Below are 22,280 nucleotides of genomic sequence, written 5' to 3' on the forward strand. Positions count from 1 at the left end.
GGTTGGGAGCCTGTTCCTCAACACCAACTTGAACTCAGACAAGAGAATAAAATGAATCAACTTTCAAGCACAAATTCACATTCCTAAAATTAAAAGTCTACTACAATATTCAGTAGACTAAAATAATCTTGTGAGCATTGAAGTTTCAATCAAATCTCAGTGGAAAAAAATGAGACAGCAGTAAAATGTAAACTTGACACAGCACTGTTAGCTAAGCCTGGTAGGAAATACCCAAGAGAACTGTATTTCATACAGCAGAAAACCTAAGGGACCTTTAACCCAAGGACAATGAACCACTTCACACAGCACAGAATGTGCAATGAAGACTAAACAGACTAAATCCCATGCCTTATTCTCAGGAGCCAGTACAATGGGCCTGATTCAATACCTATCTAAAACAGTAGCTGAAGGAAGCAGGTAAAAGCAGGGTGACAATCACCTCAATGGTCACCACAGAGAACATGCTAGCCCTGAACAGCCCACTGACCCATTTCCAGGGAGTACATCAGCATTTCTAGGCTTGTGCTGGGCACCCCAACCCAGAAACTGCTCCAACCCAGAGCGTGCTCAGCTCTCTGAGTCAGCTGTGGAAGTGGACTTTGCACAGGATGCTGCATTTCATTAAACAACCAGAGCTTCACACTCAAACACTCAAACTGCCATGTAGCTATTACCTTACCAGGTGAGATTATTAGTGTTTTATAAAAATACCCAAATAGTCCAATTACCTTACAGATCACTCATTTTCACCCAGTTCCTCAGAGGTAATAGATACGTTCTAGTAACAACTGCCCTCTCCTCAGAGAACTGAGAAGTCATATGACAAAATTTACTGTACAAAGCTGTTAATACTGGTACTTCTCCATTTTCATTCAAGTTTTCTGCTTGCAGCTTTACAGATTGTGTGCAACATCTGATTCCTTCTCCACCTCATTTCACCTTACTCTTGTGGGCTGAAATCCTTTAATTTATCGTATTTCTTGAAAACATTAATTCAGTAAATCCAAGGGGAAAAGTATTTCACTATCTATTTTTTTTTGTGTATTCCTTCTTTTAAGAGAAGAGTCTGGAGCATCAAGTAAATACCCTGAGGAAAAAATACAAAAACATATTTTAATCAAAATAATTTGCCTCCAGAACAAACTCACCTAGTTTCTCCTGGAAACTGAATTTTCAGTTCATTCTGTTTGAACAGAAGCAAACCTGGAATTTGTCAGATAAAGGAAAAGTGGGTCAATCTAAATCTCAGTTCTTCATGAAGCAGAGGATGGCTTTGTGCTGTGTGTCAGGATCATAACCAGTTTCAAGTTTGTCAACTGCAGTTTCTCTGACAAGGGCTGGTAACAAGTCAACTTGTATACTTTTACCCCAAGGCTCAGAAGAAAATTCTTGAAGGAACATTTAACTGACCTCACAGTGCGAACTCAGTCCACTCTAAAGTGATAAATGACCAGCTCTACAGGGCTCCACTTAGAAGAACTTTAAATAGCACAGCTGACCACTAACACTAAAAGGTTCTTTAGTTTTGACCCACACTTTTCCTGCACAGATGCAGGAAAAGGGAGGGGGAAGGATTTTATCTTAAGGGCAGACGAGAGATGCTGACTGAAATCTTAAATGATACTTCCACTTAAGACATTAGAGAATATACCTTTTTATATTACTGAGAGCAATAAATATACTTACTGCCTGTTCAACCTTGACTACTGAAGTTTTTCTCAAACCACCTGAGACACAAATATGGTAATACATAGGCTATAATTTTTTTTCCTGGTCAGACTGCTCAAAGGTTTCCAATTTAATTAAAATTGTTGTTGTTTTATTATCAGTTCAAATTGACTCCACTCTGTATGTTGGTAGCACTGATATTTTTTTTAAGAAGTTTGGTGAGGTTTTTTTTGTGCGGGCTTTTTAAACAACAATTTGTTCATAGTGTTATAATCAATAGTAGACATGTAACTAAGTCATCTTTGCTTATAACACTGAAAAGATGTGCTTCACTCATTTGAGTCAAATTATTTTTTTCCTACTAATATCACAGTGCACTAAATCATAGGTATTTTCAGAGGGTCAAAAGGTATCTCTAAGAATATCTAATTAAAAAATTATAGAAATATGTCATGCCAGCTGTAATTTTATATGAACTCTGAATTTCTTGTTGGAAGTGCTGAAAATAAAGGACAGGTTATCCCTAAGACAATAGTTTTGTAAGTTTGAGGTATTTATTAATGATCTTCCAAAGTAATTTCTTATCTCTATTCCCACATCAACCATATACAGCTATCTACCTCTGCACACAAAATCTTGGGCTATAACAACATAAAATACAAATGCAGAAAATATATCTATTAGGGAAAGTTGTTGATACCCAATGAACTTATTTTACAGGTACAGACTATGTGAACCTTCAGAAGACACTGGAATATTTTTTCCTTGAATAAATAAAATGTAGCATCCACCCATTCACTTAAAAAAAAAAAAAAACAAACAACAAACAAGCAAACAAAAAAACCCACCAATCAAAAAAGCAGTTTCACTCAAAAACCCCAACACACTCCCACATACGAGAGAAAAGTAACCCAGAAGTTGTGGTGATGTTACTCTACCCATGTTCTGCTGGACTCAGAAGTGTCAAAGTGAATAATTGATCGACTGTGACACCGCAATAGCTGCGACTACACAGCAAAAGAGAGGGAAAGATCCCTAAGGACCAAAGTGCACATCTCTGTAGTGGGAGCAGCTGTAATAAATCTAAGCTGACAAGTATTCAGAGACTGAAGCAATGTTCCATCAAGTATCTTTAAAGTCAGTTCCACACAAGTCAACCCAGCTTTGCCCGGAGATTTATCAGACATTTAGCTGGTGCACGTGATCACTTGTTAAAGTGAAGAGGAAAGCAAAACAAGTGGACAAATGAAAGATACTGGACCAGGCACAATAAGATTTTAATGCCCAAGGATGAACTTTCACATTTCATTAAAGTTTAGAAAAATCTAAAAAGCTGTTCTCATGCCTCACATTTTTAAAATATCTTTTGCTTTCCTCAAAAGATTTTTATTTAAGGAAAATAAATGAGTAACTATTTTCTTTATTTTCCTAAATTAGAAATGTGTTCCAATCAAGGATCTTGAATTTTGTATTTTCTTAAGTTGCACATATAAGTTGTTCTTTATGTTCTAACATAGTTGCACACTTTACATTTCCGAGGTTTTATAGAGGAGATGTAAAATGCTGCTAAGAAATCCAGGAAAAATCAAACAGAAGTAAGACATTTGATTTAAATGGACTTCAGGAAACAGTACAGAAAAAAAATAAGATATTCATTCACTCAAGAAAAATCATTTCACTGATACCCTTCACAGCTTAAGCAAAAGAGGAACAGTCATGGAGTCCTCGTTCAAGAATCACCATCCTCAGTAGCAGACTAAGTCTCTTAAATACTAAGAATTCTTCAAAACAGCTACCAAGAGGGACAATTTGACAAATCCTAATGTCAACAAAAAACTCCAACATTTGGCAACAAAAACAGATGTGTCACGTATCCAGCTATGACAGGTTGACTCTATCCTTCTTCCATCTCTCCCTCCAGGAGAAATGTGGACAGCCCTCAAATGCTGAAACTCAGCACAGTTCAAATGCAGGCACTGTTAACCAAAATCTGCTAAGATCAAACCTTCCCCAAAATTAGAAATAGAGAAAATTATAAAGCAGGGAATGGAAGAAGGAGATGGTGCAGGGGATAGAGTGATATAAAAAGAAATGGGAGAAAAAAAAAACAGCTAAAGAAAATAATGATAAGAATTAAGATAACTAAGTAAATGATGATAAGAATTAAGATAATGAAATAAGGTGAGAAGGCAGAATTCTGTACCATTTGACAAAGACTGTTCAGGCATAGAGGAGCTGAGTATCAGACGTTCTCCAGCATGAGCTCTGGCTCCATCCTTCTTCTGTGTGCTGGTCTGGTAACAGTACACAATGCAAGCACGACCCTGTTCATAGTGTTAAGTCTAATTCTTTGGGGTTTGGTTTCATACAAGTGAAATGTAAAGATGCTGTGGAAATTCTTCACTGGCATTCCATACTGGAATAGACTGTGAGGTTCAAGTCTGCAAAATGTAGTGGATGTGAGTCAACTGGCTCAGGGATCCAGGAGTCTGAAGGTATTTCTACAAAAAGTCTCTGAATCTCACTGCCAGCAGGAAATTCTTTGAGTATTTGATTTATTTACATCCACATTTTCATATCCAAGTTTGATGACAGCCACCTACTGACAATGAGGTTTATGGAGTGAACGTAGATGGATAAACTGTCACACAAACTGACATCCACAGTTTTACTCATCTGATGATGGAAGCTGGCACCAGCTCATCTGTGTGAATGAGAGAAGACAGTGCAGGGTGGAGATGTATCGCGCAGGGCTGTAAAAGTCCCTGAACACAAACACAAGGAGTTCATAATTGATGAGGTAAAGATGTAAGAGCCAGATGGATTTCTATCACACAGTATTTTTTCATCCTCATTTATGTTCTCTTCTGTAGAAGTCTGCAGGAGTTGCTCATGTGCTACCCCACCCAATACCCACCATAGCCAAAATGCACCACGGCATCTGGAGCCTCCTACTGCAAATCCTGTGCCCCAAGGAAGGACAGGCAATTCTAACCCTGCTAAACCAAGACTTTTGCAGTTTACAAAGAAACAAAGACTAAAGCACGATGACCAATTCTGAGTATGAATCTTTCTTTTCTTTCATTTGAAGCTTTTGATTAACTTTATAATTACTAAAGTGAATATTTTCAGAATTTTAAAATTCACAGGTAAGCACTTCATTATAGATCAACACATCAAGTGCAACTATCAAACTGAATTATCACAGAATGGTTTGAATTGTGAGGGACCTTAAAGAGCATCTCATTCCAACCCCTTTGCCATGGGCAGGGACACCCTCCATTAGACCAGATTGCTCAGGGATCCATTAAACCTCACCTTGAACAGTTCCATGAATGGGGCATCCACAATTTTACTTGGCAGCATGTTCCAGTGCCTCGTCGTTTTCATAGGAAAGAACTTTTTTCATTTCTTTCTTATATCCAATCTAATACTACACTCTTTCAATTTAAAGCCATTATCCCTTGATCTTTTTTCCAAGACCATTATATATCATTACTAATTTGATATCTTTTTTATTCCAGATCCTCCAGAGTAACTGTATTATTTACTACCCTGTGTAGATATTAACATGCAAAGAAAAGGTTTTTTCATCAAAATACACAATTACACGCATTTTAATTCAAGCTGTGGAGTGATCAGGGACAGATCAAGAAAAAACCAAGACCACCATCATTTATTTCTGCTTTATAGAAGCCCAGTAATGGAAGTGGTGCTGACACCACGCAGCAGTGTGTCTGAAGAGGCTTCCCAATGGATTGAATTGCAAAAATACCAATGAAACCACTCACTGTCTCTCAGCTCTCTAAAAGCCATTATTTAAGTCCGTAATTTACAACCTCTCTATAATAAAGAGTCGACAATAACTGTATAACCTAATTCATCCCATACTAAGAAAGGCAGCCAAAAAAAGTAAGATGTGTGACCTTACAAGAAGTCTCTTGCCACTATCAACTGGAAAAGCTAAACCAACTAAAATTAGACAAGTTGTCTGATCTCAACACAAAGTCAAAAGAAATAATTCAATGCCCTTGTTCTTTTGACTGAGTTAGAGTGCTTGATTTTATGTTATCTGAAGGACTTACTTTCCATGATCTGCTCTAACTGCAAATAGAAGACAATGCTTCAAATGAAGCAAAGAGCAGACAATGAAATTGATTCAAAAATCAGTTTTAGCTCTTTGTCATGCTTGAAAAAACTGTGACAACTCAAGGCTGCTGTCATTCACAGAAACACTATAAAACAGAGTGGCCAAAATTAAATTTAAAAGAAGGAATATATATATTTTTTGTCTTTCTCAGTAGTCCGTTTTACAAAGGCTGAGAGGCAACATGGACGTTACTGCAGCGACTGCAAAGCAGAGAAAGCTGTAATAAATTTTGCACTTGTTCTAGAGAGGTTAGAGGATTGAGTCCTTATCTTAAACAGCAAACATGATTAATTTGATTCAATGGGACTACTTGCATTAGCAAAAACATTTGTATATATGCCTGTTTGCAGAGTAAGACCTAAAGCAATTTTGTTCTCCTTGACGTTCTTTCATGCAGAGGCCTTTTATTTTCCATATACGACCCTCATATTTTATACATGGCAGCTTGGAGAGCACCACTTTCATCAACCTCGGCACCCTTCTTAAACCCTGTAATGCACTGAAGCTCGTGTCAGAATATGGCAATATTCTGCACTTGAAATAAAGGAGGAACTTGTTGTTTGAAAATACAACTGAGAGGAGTGAAGTAAAATGTATCATTTGGTGAAGAAACAGAAACATGTAAGATTCATACATCTTTCATGGTTTGTATCACAAGAAAATGCTTGCAAAGTACACATAGATTGTGTGAGCTGGACTCAGATAATTTAGGATTAAAATCTGAATAAAAATAAGTAAAATAATTATCTGAATAAGCAAACATTAATAGGAAGTAATTTCCTTCATTTTCACTTCTCTGGATAATTATACCTGTGGGCTATTGTGAATAATTTATGAGATGGCATTCGGTTTACATGTAGCCCTGAAAGTCTATGCATTTATAATATGATCATTCCAAATAATTCTGGGGCAAGCCATGCCTGGTAAGCGACTTCTGCACAAACAGTCTTTCAGCCTTAGGATACTTTAGGCTTCTCTTAACAGAGCAATGCACTCCAAAAACAAAAAACAAAAACAAAACAAAAAAAAAAGTATTCTTAGTTTGTTTAAATCTCTCTCCCACAAGTGGCATTCAATAATTCATTAAAATCTTGTAACTCCAAACTTCCCTTAAGCTTTGTGAAATATTGACTAACTACTTTATATATTGATCTTTACAGTGATTAAATTTTTAAGGCACTTGAGACTAAATTCTGGTAAGGGCAAGATCCTCTTTTTCCCAGCAGCACACAAATTATGTTGTGCAGCCCAAGCCCAAACTATTCTGAGCATCCTGCTCTAGTTTTAGAAGTACAATATTGTTTCAAGAACAAAAACCCAACTCATATTTCCAGCATAATATTTTCTGACACAGTGGAATATATGGGGACCATTTAAAACAATTATATACCATTCTATTGAAAATCCAATTGGCCAAGAAATAGTTCATTGTAGACATACTAAAAAACCCCTCAAGAATATGCAAAAAAGCCTTCTTTTTTTGGCCACAGTGAATTTTAGTCTTGACCAAAGATGAAAAAGGCACTTGCATGAATACAATAGAACTACACATTCTTTCCTCTCAAGATCACTGTGCAGATTTGTAAACACACAGTACTTTGTCTTCCAGCATAAGTAAGCTACATTTAATGATTAGAGGACTACTGTATGAAGAGATAAACTAGAACAAAAGGCATTCTGCAAAACACAATTCAGTCTTTATGCATAAATTAGCCATTTACAATACTGGCGCCTTGTAACAAATTTTGGCCTTTAGAGGAAAATTTTTATAGCTTTCTTTGTTTCCAACACATTTACTGTTTTTTATAGCACATTTTACTCTTTCCTTTTCCAGATGCAGTGGAAATAATGAAACCCAACAACAGAAACTAAGTATTTCAAAGCCCCTAAGTTTATTTATGAATTTTTCTCCGCTTAAACTGTGTATCTCCAAAATATTGTGTTCCTGTAACCTTTAAATTCAGAAACTGGAGTTTGTTGTTTTACCCATACTTCACTTGTACATCTGAACCTATCTTCAAAGTACACTACAAAGTTCCTTAGAAATTAAAAAAAAAGAAAGAAAGGAAGAAACATGTTCCTGACAACCATCCAAAGCACTGACATAGCTCCCTCTTCCACCCACTACATTTTGCTAATTTTATCTCAACAGCTCAGCTCTCTCAAGACAGAGAAGGAAGCAGATGACACTGTCAGTATGCCAGGCAAAAGAGATAGGGGAAAGATAACATAAGCAACCAAGGGAACCCCATGAGGGAGGAGAATCAAGAGATGCTAAATTTTGTAGCAACTACCAAAACCCAGTCCAATTGTATGTAAAGATGACATGTGCTTCAAACCTGCTCTGCAGCCGTTGTATGCCAAGAACTACCATGTGTATTCCTTCTGTGAAGAAAAAGAGTGGTTTGGACACAAATTTGGCGTCAAAGATGTGAGAAGAAAAAATGCCAGTCCAAAATAACACAGAAAAAAAGACTCAGAAGTCTCCTCTTAAAATAACTTCCCTTGTATTTAACATCCTCCATCTTCTGCTACCGCATACTTTTGCTTCTTTCCAACAAAAACATGACCTTTTGAGCTTGGAATTCTGTATCTCTCATACCTTCTCTTTTCGAGATCTTCCAGTAACACTAAACATCTTGTCTACCTCCAGCCAGAGCCACTTTCAATCTCAAAACAGCTGAGCACATACCAAAACTAGTGATTTTTATAAATTTATAAAGTTGGCACTGAATCAGTAACAAAACTGAGTAACCCTTAGCCCTGCCTGGAAAGGGCATTGAGCAATACCTACCCTACTTGGAAGCTGTTGATATATTTGAGAAGTACATCAACTTCCTTTTTGAAAAAGTAAAGGTCACTGGCCAGAGAACATGACTCCAGATGTCCTTTCTTGACATTATTGTTTTCCATTTTGCTGAAGGAGTGATTACACATAAAATTTTCCTCCCATATGTTACATCATATACCAGCATATGTTTAAATTACTTGTAATGTTGAAGCACAGTATCTAGTTTCATAATCAAAGCTCTAGTATCCCTTCATCATAAGTGAAACAAACATTCAAGATTCTTAATATAGAGACCCATTCAAGGAAGTCAAGGGGAGAAACAAACCAAGCTACACAGCACTTACTTGTGATATAAATGAGGAAAAAAGAAGTTAATTTTGAATGGGGGGGAAAGCAGCAAAACCTAACATTCTGCTTTAGTTCTGAAACAGCTATGCAGGTGATAAGATTAACCCACCCTTCCCCGCTATCTACTGCCAGTGCCACACAGGAAGAAAAGCTCCTCACTATCACCTATACATCTGTAATATCTAGAACAAATTTCTGTGAGCCAGACATCCCTGCGTATTACTTGAAAAGCATGAGAAGGAGAGAGAGGGATGCTGTTCCATGTAATGATTGCCATGACAGTATACCTCAGCTGATTTCACACCCTTCTAGCAGAGCGGGCATGTCAAGAGGAGAAATGGTAAGACCAAAGAAACACAATGTTCAACCTCATCCTAGCAAATGCAAGTATAAAAAGAGCATTAAATGCAAAGATGATTCAGGGAAATTTGGCTAACTTTAAGTGAACGCCTGTTGTGTTATGTAGTTATTAAAAAAACCCAAATGCAATACAGCATCTTCCTCTATCACCTTGTACTTGCAGCTGAAATGAAAAAAGTAACATCTGATGCCAAGCATTTTCTACGTTATAGGACACAGATGGCCCCAAACAGTGGTCAAGTTCATACTAAAATACTAATTTTTCATTCTTACTGGATAAGTGGACCTTCAAGAAGTCGTCAATCTTAAGTCTACATGGCTATTTCACATGAAAAACTCCAGTAAACTGCATCATCACTCCACATTATATTTAGCCCCTGAAGAAAGTATTGTCCAGTCTCCAACAACCTATGCTGGAAATCACAAGCAAGAAGAGCAATATCAGAAAGCAGAGAGGTCCTCTGAGTCCTGGAGATGGAGTTAGGTGCCAGTCATTGGTTGAACACACTCAGACAAGTCAGCTCCTGAAATTAGCCACAAACAGGCAGCGAAAGCCAACAAGTTTTTGGATTTGAAGCACGGTAATACTGAACAAAAATAAGATGAAGGCTGTTTTAGTATTTGCTTGTAACCTTTGTCTTCCAAATAGGGAACTGTTTATGAAGGCAGTTACAGGGTAAGCTTTTGCTAGCTGAAGACTGCATAGAAGTTTTGTTTGCATGGGGTACTTGATTCATGTGCCTACAGAAAAATGCTATACTTTAAACTTTCTTGGGAGTATAAACCAACACCAATTTCTGCTATCTCCTTAAGAATTCAGAGTTATGATTTTGACACAGACTAGTTTTGCTTTCTTGCTCAGGTATTATTGATTAGAGAGGGTAATTTTGTAAATCTCTGTATTCTCAAAGTTAAACACAAATGCAAGTGCAAGAAAATCATGCTCGTCCAACTGAAGCATCTATGATTAAGCAAATATAATACCCTGCCCTCGTTTCCACATTTAAGGATAAACATGCCTTAAAGCAGAGGAAAATAGAGCTAGTAGACAAGAAAACATTTTTAATTCATGTTTGTAAGGAAGTAAAGAAGAAATGCTTAAGGGAGGATATATTTTAAACCAAAAGTCAACACAAAAAAGGTTTGACACATTTATGGCATGCAGTATTTTACTACATAAATACTCAGAACTAAAGCAAATAATTTACCAAAAAAAATCCAGATTTTCCACATGGGAACCTGGTGCTGTATCATCACATATGAAGTCTAAATCCTATCATGTACTCCTCCTCAGAGTAAAAATGTCTGGAATAATACAATCTGAAATAAGTAATTATTTTAATGAAATAAGAAATATTATCTGCAAAACTCTTGATAGGCACCCTGTATTTTAAATGGTCTATTAAAAAGGAAAGCTGGCTTATCTAGAGATCAGTCTTTCAAATTAATACCTTTTATGTTCTAAATAATGTATTGTAGCTAAGCAGCAGAGAAATTGGAAAATTTATGAGTAACATTATAGATGATTATAAAAAATTAACCTTTCCTTTTTTTCTTGAAGGAATCTGGCATACTTTTTTAACTCTCAGCAAAGCATCTGCAAATGCTCATGATATTCCTTTTTATATACTTTTTTATACTTTACAATTAACAGCTTTTCTGCATTAACACTAGACATGCAGTAGCATTATCCTTTTGGGAACATACATGATTTTACACGTAGTCTGTATCCATAAAATAAAGCTGGAGAACCAAATCAGTCACAGTGGTCAGGAGAGCTTCATAACTTAGTATAATATGCTTCTCAATGTAATAACAGGCTTTATGAGAATGTTCATATTTTCCAGAACAGTGGATTATAGATAAATGAAAGATGTGATATCTAAATGAAAGCCTGTAATATCTATTCAAAGCCCAAACCTTTCTGTGTCTTCACAATTTGTCCCATGGCAGCTCAATGTGCAAGAGGATTAAACAGCATAAATATACAGACACCTGAGAATGAAGATCTAGCCAGGCTGATATATTTTGGCACATAACTTCCCCACAAAAAAAAAAAAAGTTTTAATCTTATTGTGTTGTATACAAAGGAAGAAGAACTGTCTCTTGCAGGAAGAAAAAAAAACAAAACAAACAACCCAACCAAATGAAAAAATATGACCAAAAAACCAAAACCAAGGCGCTTAAGTTTTTCTCACATTATTTCTTAAGACCCACCTCTTCTACAGACAGGAGGGATACAATGATAGAAGGCAAGAAGGCACACATTTTTGTCCTGTAAAGCCAATACAGTTCTTCATGATCCTTGGGTAAATGAGCCTGGATTGCCAAGTTCTTCAACATTCAAAGTCCACAACAGATGAGCTTCTTTTGCTTCCCATTATTCTCAACAATACAAAACAATACAAAAGCTCACACATTCACTTTATGACTGAACTAGCTACAGTTTGTCTGGTCTTCAGCTTGCAGACAGACCCCTTCTTCTGCTGAAATAAACCTCTAAAACTTAAGTTTTTCTGAACTGCATCAAAAAAGTGCATTACCATAGCTCCATACACTGTTCTACCACACACTGAAGCACCTGCAGGGTGCATCTGCAGGGAGAAGCAGCAGAACACCAGAAGTCTCATTTTCTTTTAATTCACCCATACACTGCCATTTGTACCTTCAGTGGGTTTGAGTAGATAAAAATTATTTCCTATTCCAAGGGACTCCTTTCTTCCTCTTTTCCAATTATGACTTCAGTGATACACCCATACTCAAAGCATGGGATAACTACCTGACTACAGATTTGTAATGGCTTAAGGATTTTTGTTAGTGATACTGTGATTGTAGTAAACTCGGAAAATAATCACGGAGCAATAAATTAAACACCTGCACATTCTTGGGTATTTATGCTTCATTAAAAAACAAGGAAAAAACTCCAACCACCCAAACAAAAACAAAACAAAACAAACAAAACCAACCAAACCCCCAGCACTTTATCCTGAATGATAGTTGCATAAGGTCAACGTCAATTAAATCTTAAGCTTTCCTTTCATGTTCAAGCTGTTGAGCCTCCTATATAATTTCGGTAGGATATACAGCATATAAAATGAGTAGTGGAGCTTCTATTTGTATTCTGTCATTCTCTATTAGTGTTGTGTACAGAAAACAAGACCCAAACAGTTAGTGATGAGAGAGGTGAAGAAGGGAAATGAAAATGTCAAATGCAGGAAGAAACTGTTAAATGGCACCAAGTGCCTGGGTGAGGTGTTTGTCTATCCATGTGCTGCTTGTCTTTCTCAATCTATCATCAGAAAGGACAAGGAACCTCAGGAGGAATGAATGTCCTAAGTCAGAAGGATGGAGTGGGCTACATCCCTGACTGCCTCAGGCAATAGCATGCTTGCCCTAAACTGTCAGTTTATGGTCTTCAGTGCAAATCTGCCTCCTGTCAATGTAAAATTCAGAAACTGAAATCCAACGTGGCTTGTAGCCTTCAAAAATAAAGAATATACCTTCCTCTCACACCCCCAAAAAATAAAAGACAGAACAATGATTACAGGTATTTTCAGGGGGGATCACAGCATGGGAAGGGGACACATACTCAAGTACACCTACTTATCCCATTTTTCACGCAGGTTCATGCTGAGAGATAAGAGACTCACTGGAAACAGCTGGCCCAAATGACCATCTGACCATGAAAGAGATATATATAGGCTAAAATCTGAAAGGAAGTCCTAATGGAAATGTAAAAGAGAGAAGCAGCACTGCCATTACTGTCATTAAGAAAGGACTGGCATAACAGAAGTTGATAAAATAGCTAAAAATGAGAAAATACACAGAAACATGCTTAAGTTTCTACAAGTCATTTCATCTCTCCTGCTTCATAATAAGCAATGAGATGGCAAATAGGAGGCAAGCTACCAGGTAGCATATTCACTTGCTCTTGATGGACAAGTCTGACTGAAAGACCACAGGCCACCTACTTCTAAAAACAGCAGCATCATGAGCACACAATGATAAGCAGTTTATCCTAGTTCTTATCTGTTTTTGTTTTTTTTTAAAGTATCCTTCTTCATCTTACATGTGATGCTGGGTGTCTGAGCATATTACAAACAGAAGAGAGCTGTATGAGCGTTAAATTCAGAATAGCTGTTTCTCTTCTACATCATGAAAGCATATTAAGAGGATTATATCCTACTTCATCAAAGAGTAGTGATTTAGAGTTTATTTTGTTAAATCTTTATTGTAAGTGAGGATTTTAAAGAGTATTTTTACATTTTCTAAGAATAATTTACAAATGAAGACACATTATTGATATTAAATAGTGCAGAATGTTTACAATAGTAACAGAAACCATGGATGTCATCCCTTGGTCATCCACAGACATAAAGCCAAAGCCCACACTTAAGAGTATTTTATGAAGAGACCCTAAAACGCACAACCATTTATTGTAGTCCAAGCCATACAAGGGTCTTGCACTGAAAGTATTTATTATAGAGAGTCCTTATTAAGTATACAATTAATTAAACCTACTAAATTTTATTTAAGATCTTCAGTAAAGACTGTCACTCACAGCTAGTTTACAGCTTGAAAAATAATTTTATATAACTTGTACACTCAGAAAAAAATCAGTAACACAAAAATGTGTAAATTAATATTCAGAAGCACCCCAGATCTACTGCTTATTTTATGGAACCCCACATCCAGGCTATCTTCCAATTAAAAGTCAGCACAGTAAGATCATAGTTTAAAACATCTGAGACCTGAAGTCTACATCTGCATGACAAGAATGAATGTTGTAATCTTCTGGGTGTCACATACAACAGTTTAGAACCAGATATTGTGCTACAACAGAGCCGACTGCTATTCCAGCACATATAGCATCCTCTTCTCATAACAAATCACCAGAGTCCAGGCAAGCATATGCTGGTAATCTATGAACAGACAGTGCAGGTGAGAGGAATGCTGAAAACACATCAGTTCTGGCAATTCATGCCAATTTGCCAGGTGCTTTAAGCAGGAATCAAAACAACCTGTACTAGAACAGTCTTTGCTGTCTTAAGGGCAACGACATCAGAATCAACAAGATTTTTTTTTTTATATAGCCTCCAGAACCTTAAGTAGTTGTTGGCATAGGTTACACCTTGGCAAAGGGGCAGGCTTTAAAGCTGATACGGAGATCCAAAGCTGACTGTGTAATTCTGACAGGGTTCTGTGCCAAGCCAGGCCATGTTTTCACCTTCTCCCCTACATGACAAGCACAGCTTCCAACCTAATATCCATATATAAACAGGAAATAAAACAGTTGGTGGAAGACTGTCACACAGCATGAATATCTGTTCTGGATTCCTCTAACGGTGTTGTTTAGTACAAGTCTGAAAAAAAAAATACAGCTTAGTTTGTCAACATATGTATTACTCCAAGAATTTTCAACCTATTTATAGATATTAAAAGATGTAGAAACTGCTTAAATCAGAAGTAATTCAAAGAAAGGGCTATTTACACACTGCTTTCAATTTTTTTTGTGCTGTTATTCCTATTATTTGATCCCATCAGGAAATAGCAGAGGAAGATGGAGCCTTCATATTCCCTTAATTTTTTTGTTAGCTTGAATTTTTTGTTTTTAAATGCTAATTTGCACAGTATCTTCAATTGTAGCTTTTTCCACTTAAAACCTGTAAGATAAAGACAGTATGTGTGTCTATCCATCTTCACCCTCACCACTCAATAATTTGGTGTGATACCAAGTAACACCATCATATATCACAGAATATTCTGAGTTAGAAGGAACCCACAGACTCCTTAAGTCAAACTCGTAAGTGGAAGTCTCATACCAGGGATTAAACACTTTCTCCCTCCCCACTCAACAAAAAAATTTAAAAAAATAAATATAATTATCCACCTTCTAAACTCCCCATTCTCTGACAGTTCACAGGCTGGAGTGTTTGGCCTTTCAGCAGCCCCTCTACTTCTCACTGGCTCTATCTCCACCAGGACTCTGCTTTTGCACAAGCACATGCAGCAGAATATGGCATGTAAGGGTCACAGGTACCTTTAGGGGAAGAGGCCATGGAAGAGAATTTCTAAGGAAAAAATAATTTTTAAGGAATCCCCCAAAACTGTCTCAATATTCACTTTCACAAAACAAGAGCAAATGTGTTTAACACAGTGAGGTTTCCCATTCTATCTCCATCAGCATGATATTCTCAGTGGGAAAGAAGGGAGAGAAACAGGACAGGGGCCCTAGACGGAGAAGAAGTAGTAAGCAGCCTCAGTGACTTATGACACAAAATTTCTCTCCTTGCAGGACTAATCCCCATTTACTCTACCAGGATGGAGCTTCTCTATGGAACACTTCATCTACAGCAGGGGATTATTGATTCACCATCCATCAGACACAAATTTAATTTTTTTTAAGCCAAATAGCTTTGGAGATAGAGTTCTGCTGGATACATGCAATAAGATTGCTTCTTATTTAGTGGCTTATTCCCAGGTGCAGAAATAACATCCCAAATTTAAAAGTAATTCACCCTCACTCTCATCCTACCATAACTATATATCTGTCTTAACAGTATGATCATCATTGACCACAGGTCAGACTACCTCAGGTCAGGTGAATTTGCAATGATCCTATGATATAAAAATTATTTAATTTGAAGGGAAGAGAAAGCCCCATAAGATACATGTGAAAGACAAAGTGCTCCGTCTTTCCTTTTAACTCCAATAATCATAGAAAGAGCGACTCATTCCAAGACAGCCCTGGTTTTCTAAATAAAAAAGGGACTCTCACCCATGGCCCCAGAATGCCAATCAACAAAGCCAAGAAAGGTTTTCAAATAGCCAAATGATGAAATGCAGCTTGTTTATTCATCCCAGTGAAAAACAATCCTGATGGTTTTTCCAGTACATGCAGATTATAAAAATATTCTGCTGGGATGTTTACCTGGGTTTTTTTGTTTGTTTTTTTTTTTTTTTTAAATAAATTATTATTGATCAACTAGTCCCCAAGCCTGGATTGTCTCTCCAAAGCTGCAGCTAAGGGTTCCTACTAGGAAAACTACAGCCAGCCAGCGCATAAGGGCACACATTAACAGACACAAAACTGAAAATGCACACACACCAATTTGAAATTTGAATTCACCATGGTGTTGCTTTTACCCCAGCAGCTCTGATAAGTTGCTCAAGGTTCTAGTTAATAAAAGGTCACTCTGTAGCATTTTTTCCCCTTATTTTTTAATGTCAGAGAAATCCCCAGGGCTCTTGCGAGTTGCTCTGCAAATGCCATAACGCAGAATGGAAGAGAACAGCTTTTGGGTTGGGGTGGGCATCTGTGAGAAACCAAACCCTCTTGGTCCTCAAGGTGACAGTGAAGATGAATTCACTGAACAGACTCATGCAGACAGAGCTACTGAGGACTATGACAGTCTGCTCTCAGCGCCCTCATGCAAAATCTGCAGAATGAACACTGCTTTTCCTTCTACCTCTTTGTAGTGCACACTAACCATCTAGTGTTTCACCAAGTCAAAACAGATGGGCAGGAGAGCCAGAGAAGAAAAGAGCTGAAAAAATACAATTAAACCAGAATCATTCAAAAAGAGTAACTTGGAAGACAAATAGTTCACTACAATAAACTAATAACTTCCAGACTGAAAAGTCTCATGGAACAGAACAACTAGAGTGCTCTACAGAAACACGGCACATAAAGAAGACTGTAATTACCCTCTGAAGAAATTACAGAAGGAGATTACAAGAATTAAAAAAATTAATAAGAAAGTAAAGTCAGCAAGACTTTAAAGATTAAAATCACTACTTTTTGCAGAATGAAGAAAACTTAACTACTATACTTTCATCTTTATATATAAATAATGGTAACTGGAGGTGGTTATTCAAAATGATGGAATCCATGAAGCTGGACATCATAGCTGGCACATGTCTAATCCATTCCAGTTTACACTCACTATTTCTTCCTATGACCTCCCACTAAGGGCAAGAAAAAAATTCACACACAACAAAAAGAAAGCATTAAGGTACAAAATATTCAGACCAAAGTTAGAAAGGCAACACAGGAACTATATCCAAGTCTGCTTTGTGCTTCACATCATCATGGCCAAATAACTATTCCTTTTTTTCTTATATTGTGAAGACTGAAATGACCATCCATATCTGTCTGTCCTCCATGTTAGACAGCTGAACCTGAACACACAATAAGAAATCACTTTACTCTGTGCAGAACTCCACAGCCCATACACCAGAAGATGCAGCTTCAATGGCTACCTATGGCACTAACACAATCCCAGAGTAGACTGACCTTTATTTATCTGCAAGTTCCCCTTTCTTCAAAAGAGACTTAAGTTACACTACTGCAGGTGCAATACATGTGATGCTACAGCTGGAGCTGTAGCATGAATGATTAACATGGTATTTCTAATTTCCTAGACATATTGCGAAGTTGCCATTAGTCCAAAGCACGGAAGAAGAAGATTTTCGCAATGAAATTATTTTTTGGGCATCTGTTACCACTGGCAAGAAGTTCAGATAAATGGTCAATTTTTACACCATGAGCATACAATTAAAAATTAATAAATCTATCTTTGCTGAACAGAGCTCCCTCATCTCAGACAGCCAATTGCCTTTGTTTATTCCAATGTGGTTCTGATTTCAAATATCTTCAGGTCTACCTATAAAAAGTAACATGGCTGTCAATTTCTGCAGAAGTAGTGCAATTATACCCAGTCTAACTATTCAGAAATGCAGAGGACTCACTGCGTGAGTCAATGAACTCAACAGGTAATGCAGTATAAGACTAAAACATTCAAGCAGTTGCTGCTATTTTCCAATTAATAACAACTGAAACAGACACAAACAAAATTCCACTTGGCTTTGGCTTTGCAGGGCAGTTTTGCCTTCACATCAGGCGATACATTTCAAGATAAGAAAGGAAAGCAAATTTGTTTGCTTGTCTCCCACCCACCTCTGTACTGCATCCAAGCAGGGATCTGTTTGGCCCTAACAAGAACCAGGACAGGAGTGCCTTCAATTAAATCTCCACAACCCTTCCACAGGATTGGAAGATAAGGCAAGAGTACATTTTGGCAAGTGGATTTATAAATATGGGTCACGACTGACCTGGAGGCTATGTTGTTTTGGCAGCAGAATAAGGAGGAAGCCCTCAGCTCCTCATTTTCTGTGAGATTTGAATGCCAATCAACTGACCTAAAAAGCAAAATATACTGAAGAGGCCAGTGAACCTGAACCAGCCAACCTGCAACAAGAAGTGGCCAGATATAGTTTGAGCATTAGAAAAAGCAGGCAGAAACTATTTGATCACAGTGGACAACCTCTCCCAAGTCTGCGCAGCACGGTGTCTCTTGATAATGGAATGAACACTGTCAATACAGGGGAACTGGAACTCATTCCTGCCTGCCTGTGATTATACTGTAGACAAGTTGCTATCTGCCATTCAGTCCTACATGATGTCTCTGCCCTTCCTGTCTCCACACGGGAGCCAAACAGGATTGCAAAGTTTATCATTTCAGCCACTACTGCACTTACAGTGTTCTTCTGAAAGAACTACTCAATCAAAAGGAGAAAGTACCTATAAATCCTCTTTTATCTCCATAATATAAGAGCACAATAATTGGCAAGTTCAATATACTGTGTAAGTTACAAATTAAATCAACTGCTAGCATTTTGAAGAGTTCTCATTTTTAAAGGCTCGTGCTTCAGCACAGAAACGAAAAACCTCATTCTAAAAGCTTACAAGGAATATAAAAACTCCTCTGCTTTAACAGAACTACTGTGCTTTATAAGCATCAGACATTTTGAATGGATTTTTGCATTAATATTATAGTAAAGTGCATCTAGATTAATATTATGAAAAACAAAACCAAGGCTCTTTCAGTATGAATTTGATATCAGATGTGTTATGGCTACATATTAAGTGTTTCATACAACAGAAAACTATAAACACTATTGAAAATAACACAGCTATTCCTCGAATATACGTGAGTTATGTGACGTTTATCAGCTCCTAAGTGCAAGACAACAGAGCTTTTGCTTGATTTTAAGATTATCAACCACACAACATGCAACTGCTTTGGTTTACAGTTCTACCACCACTGCTGTTAATGACACTGCAGCCTGATCCATCAGAAGCTAATCCTGAGGTTTAAACAAATGATTCCCTATTATCTCTTGGCCTTAAAATGTGCTGCATCAGAGATCTGATGGATTAACGAAACACTGCTCCTGCTAATTGCTGACACAGGAGTATTTAGGGCACTGAGGCAACCATGTGAATAAAAATAATAATTAAAAAATTAAAGAAAAAAAAAAAAAGAAAGAGACAAAGGCTTCATAGCTTTCCTCTGCAATACATTAATCAGTCACAGAATGTTGCCAAAAATCACTACACTTATGCTTTATCACTTGGTCCCAACAAAGTCTTTTCCCTATTAAATGTTCTTTGGTTTAGCTGCTATACAGCCAAAAATCAAAGATACTAAACACTGACACAAAAGTAAGATAAAGAGATATTTTTACACTGACTTTCTGTAAAACTGTGCCTAATGCAGGAAAAGGCTAAGGAAAATGAGAAAACTCCTAACCTTTACAAAGCTCTATGCCTGATCCCGAGGAAAAAGTGCTGGACCATTTGCAAGAGTGCACTGATCAGCCTTACTTTTATGGCCATAAAAATTTAAGATTGGTACTAAAAACCAATTTCACTCAGCAGAAATCACAGCTTTTCTGCTGCACAGTGTGGTTTCATTGTGAATACCTATGAACGAAGTGGAGGTGTTTTGTGAAGTCCCGAAATACAAAGACACCTGAACTGCTGATGATCAGCGTACTGAGCTCTCACCAAGCTATCAAAATAAACAAAATGTGATGGAAATATGGGAAACATGCAGATTACAGGGCAGCATACAGTAGATTTTCTTTCTGCTAAATGACACAACACCAGACATTTACTGTAAGACACCAAACACTAATATGCATTTTCACCTGGAATATCACAAATGATAGAAACAGAAACACAGAAACAAGTGAAAAAACCATACAACATGGAGAACATAAAAGATGGCCTGCCTCCCTTGGACAATGGCAAAGCATTAAACTAACTTACTGTTCAACAACAGTGAGAAAACATGCTTTAAAAACTTCCCTTCTTTTGCTTGCACAAAAAGAAGACAGGATATTGGGAGGACAAGACAACACAGACGAAATGTGAAGAGTTGACCAGAAAAAAAAAAAAGAAAATGTAACATTTATGTGTATTGCTTCTAAGTTAAGACAAATAACTACCAATTAATGAAATAAACATATCAACTAATTCCTCATGATTTTATGCAATGACCTCAACATACAGACATCCCCTCCTAGATTTCAATTAATGAAAAGCTAATGTAACACCAAGTTTCCAGCACCCCATGCAGCTCAGGACTTCCAAAAGTCAGAAATCTCTTGTTCTGCCAGTGTCTGCAGGTCAAACGATGCAGCGACAGCAAAAGGCAGCATTTCCAAAGAAAGCAGAGGGGCATGTATGTGCAGCCTGTGCCACACCACCACAGCCTGGGCACAGAGCTGATCTGGATTCTTAACTTCACTGCAAGACTGCTTTCACACATCCAAAGTGAAATAACCACAAATACCACAGCATTTAATGCCTGGGTGTCCCACACCAACTATCAGTGCCTTTACTGTGGTTTGCTATCCTGACCAGAAGTGGTCGAAATTATTCCCCACCACTAGTAGATTACTGCCCATAAAACTCATTCCTATGGACCTCAGAACTTTAATTCAGCAACAGAAATCCTGAGAGAGCATTTCTATCTTATCTCAAAAAGCATCTATTTTGAGTGTTAAAATTCCCAAAAAAGTGATATTATAGAGATCTGCCACCTTTTACTGTTGTTATATAGTTAATGGAACTTCTTGCCAGTGTTTTGAAGAACGTAGTTCTAAGTTAAACATAAAAAGTATTTTTTAACTTAACTCCTTAACAGTTTAAAAACAGGAAGGTGAATAAAGCAGCACACAAAAGTATTGTGTTGGAATTCTGATTTCTCCTACCATACGCATCTCTACTAAAATACCATTCACATGCTCTAACACATTACTTTCCCATACTTTTTAACCTTTTGCCAAGTATGAAACTCCATCCATTTTAGAAATCGGTATGAAATATCATTAAAATTATCTATTGCAGTATCTGACTATATCCAAAGATTAAAAAACATATTAAGATGCTTTTCTCTAAGAAAATAACCAAAAGACTTGCTGCTCTACGTTTTTGAATACACACTACAACAGGATGAAAAAGAATCCTGAAGTTACACTACTATGCTTATAATGATATTCATGAAAAGTTTATCACTTAGAGGTAGCTAATGCAGTAGAAGCAACCTCCAAATATCAAGATTCCCAGCAATATTATAGTATGGAGTCTTTTGCCAGAGGTGAATAACAACTGAGTCCCACAACTTCTGGCTCTTACTTTCAAGCACAAGCAAGTTAGGAAGTGAAAAAGGACTATTGGAAGATGGAAGATTATTGAAGGTAAGACTCTACAATAATGAATGAGTACGTTGAATTTACAGAGAAAAATGGGTTTGAATTTTAAAGGAATCTTTCTCTTTTATTTTAATCACCTGAAATTATTCCCCTGGTGCTCTGTTATTAAAAGAGTATCAAAAAAAACAGCCACTAGACTTCAGCATATGCTGCAGTTCAAACCAACATTATGTCACAGAAACAGCCGCACTCCAGCAGCTTTTCTATCCCAGTAGCAGAGATCAGGATGAACACACACATTCGGTTAAGTGCAAGCAAAATCCATTTTCCTTCAGAGAGTAAGATAATTCAGCACTCCCCCTAAATATGCATTACAGCTTTTGGTTTCCAGCTCCCTTTGGCTGTAGCTATGTCGACCATGGCAAAGAGATCTCACACCAAGTCTTGGCTTTCTTGACT

General features: G+C 37.1%; 1 protein-coding gene and 1 long non-coding RNA gene across 12 annotated transcripts in view; both read right to left on the reverse strand.

The window, feature by feature from the left end:
* PTPRM (protein tyrosine phosphatase receptor type M) overlaps positions 1–22,280 on the reverse strand; it is a 441,163-nt gene that overhangs the window by 378,508 nt on the left and 40,375 nt on the right. The gene's annotated exons all lie outside the window — the stretch shown is intronic.
* On the reverse strand, positions 13,522–15,537 carry LOC135308692 (uncharacterized). The gene is made up of 2 exons (XR_010369071.1): positions 15,208–15,537; positions 13,522–14,680 (listed from the first exon to the last, which is right to left on the reverse strand). It is a non-coding gene; the product is annotated as an uncharacterized LOC135308692 (long non-coding RNA).

The sequence above is a fragment of the Passer domesticus genome, chromosome 1, assembly GCF_036417665.1.
Source record: "Passer domesticus isolate bPasDom1 chromosome 1, bPasDom1.hap1, whole genome shotgun sequence".
In the NCBI taxonomy this organism is placed as follows: domain Eukaryota; kingdom Metazoa; phylum Chordata; class Aves; order Passeriformes; family Passeridae; genus Passer; species Passer domesticus.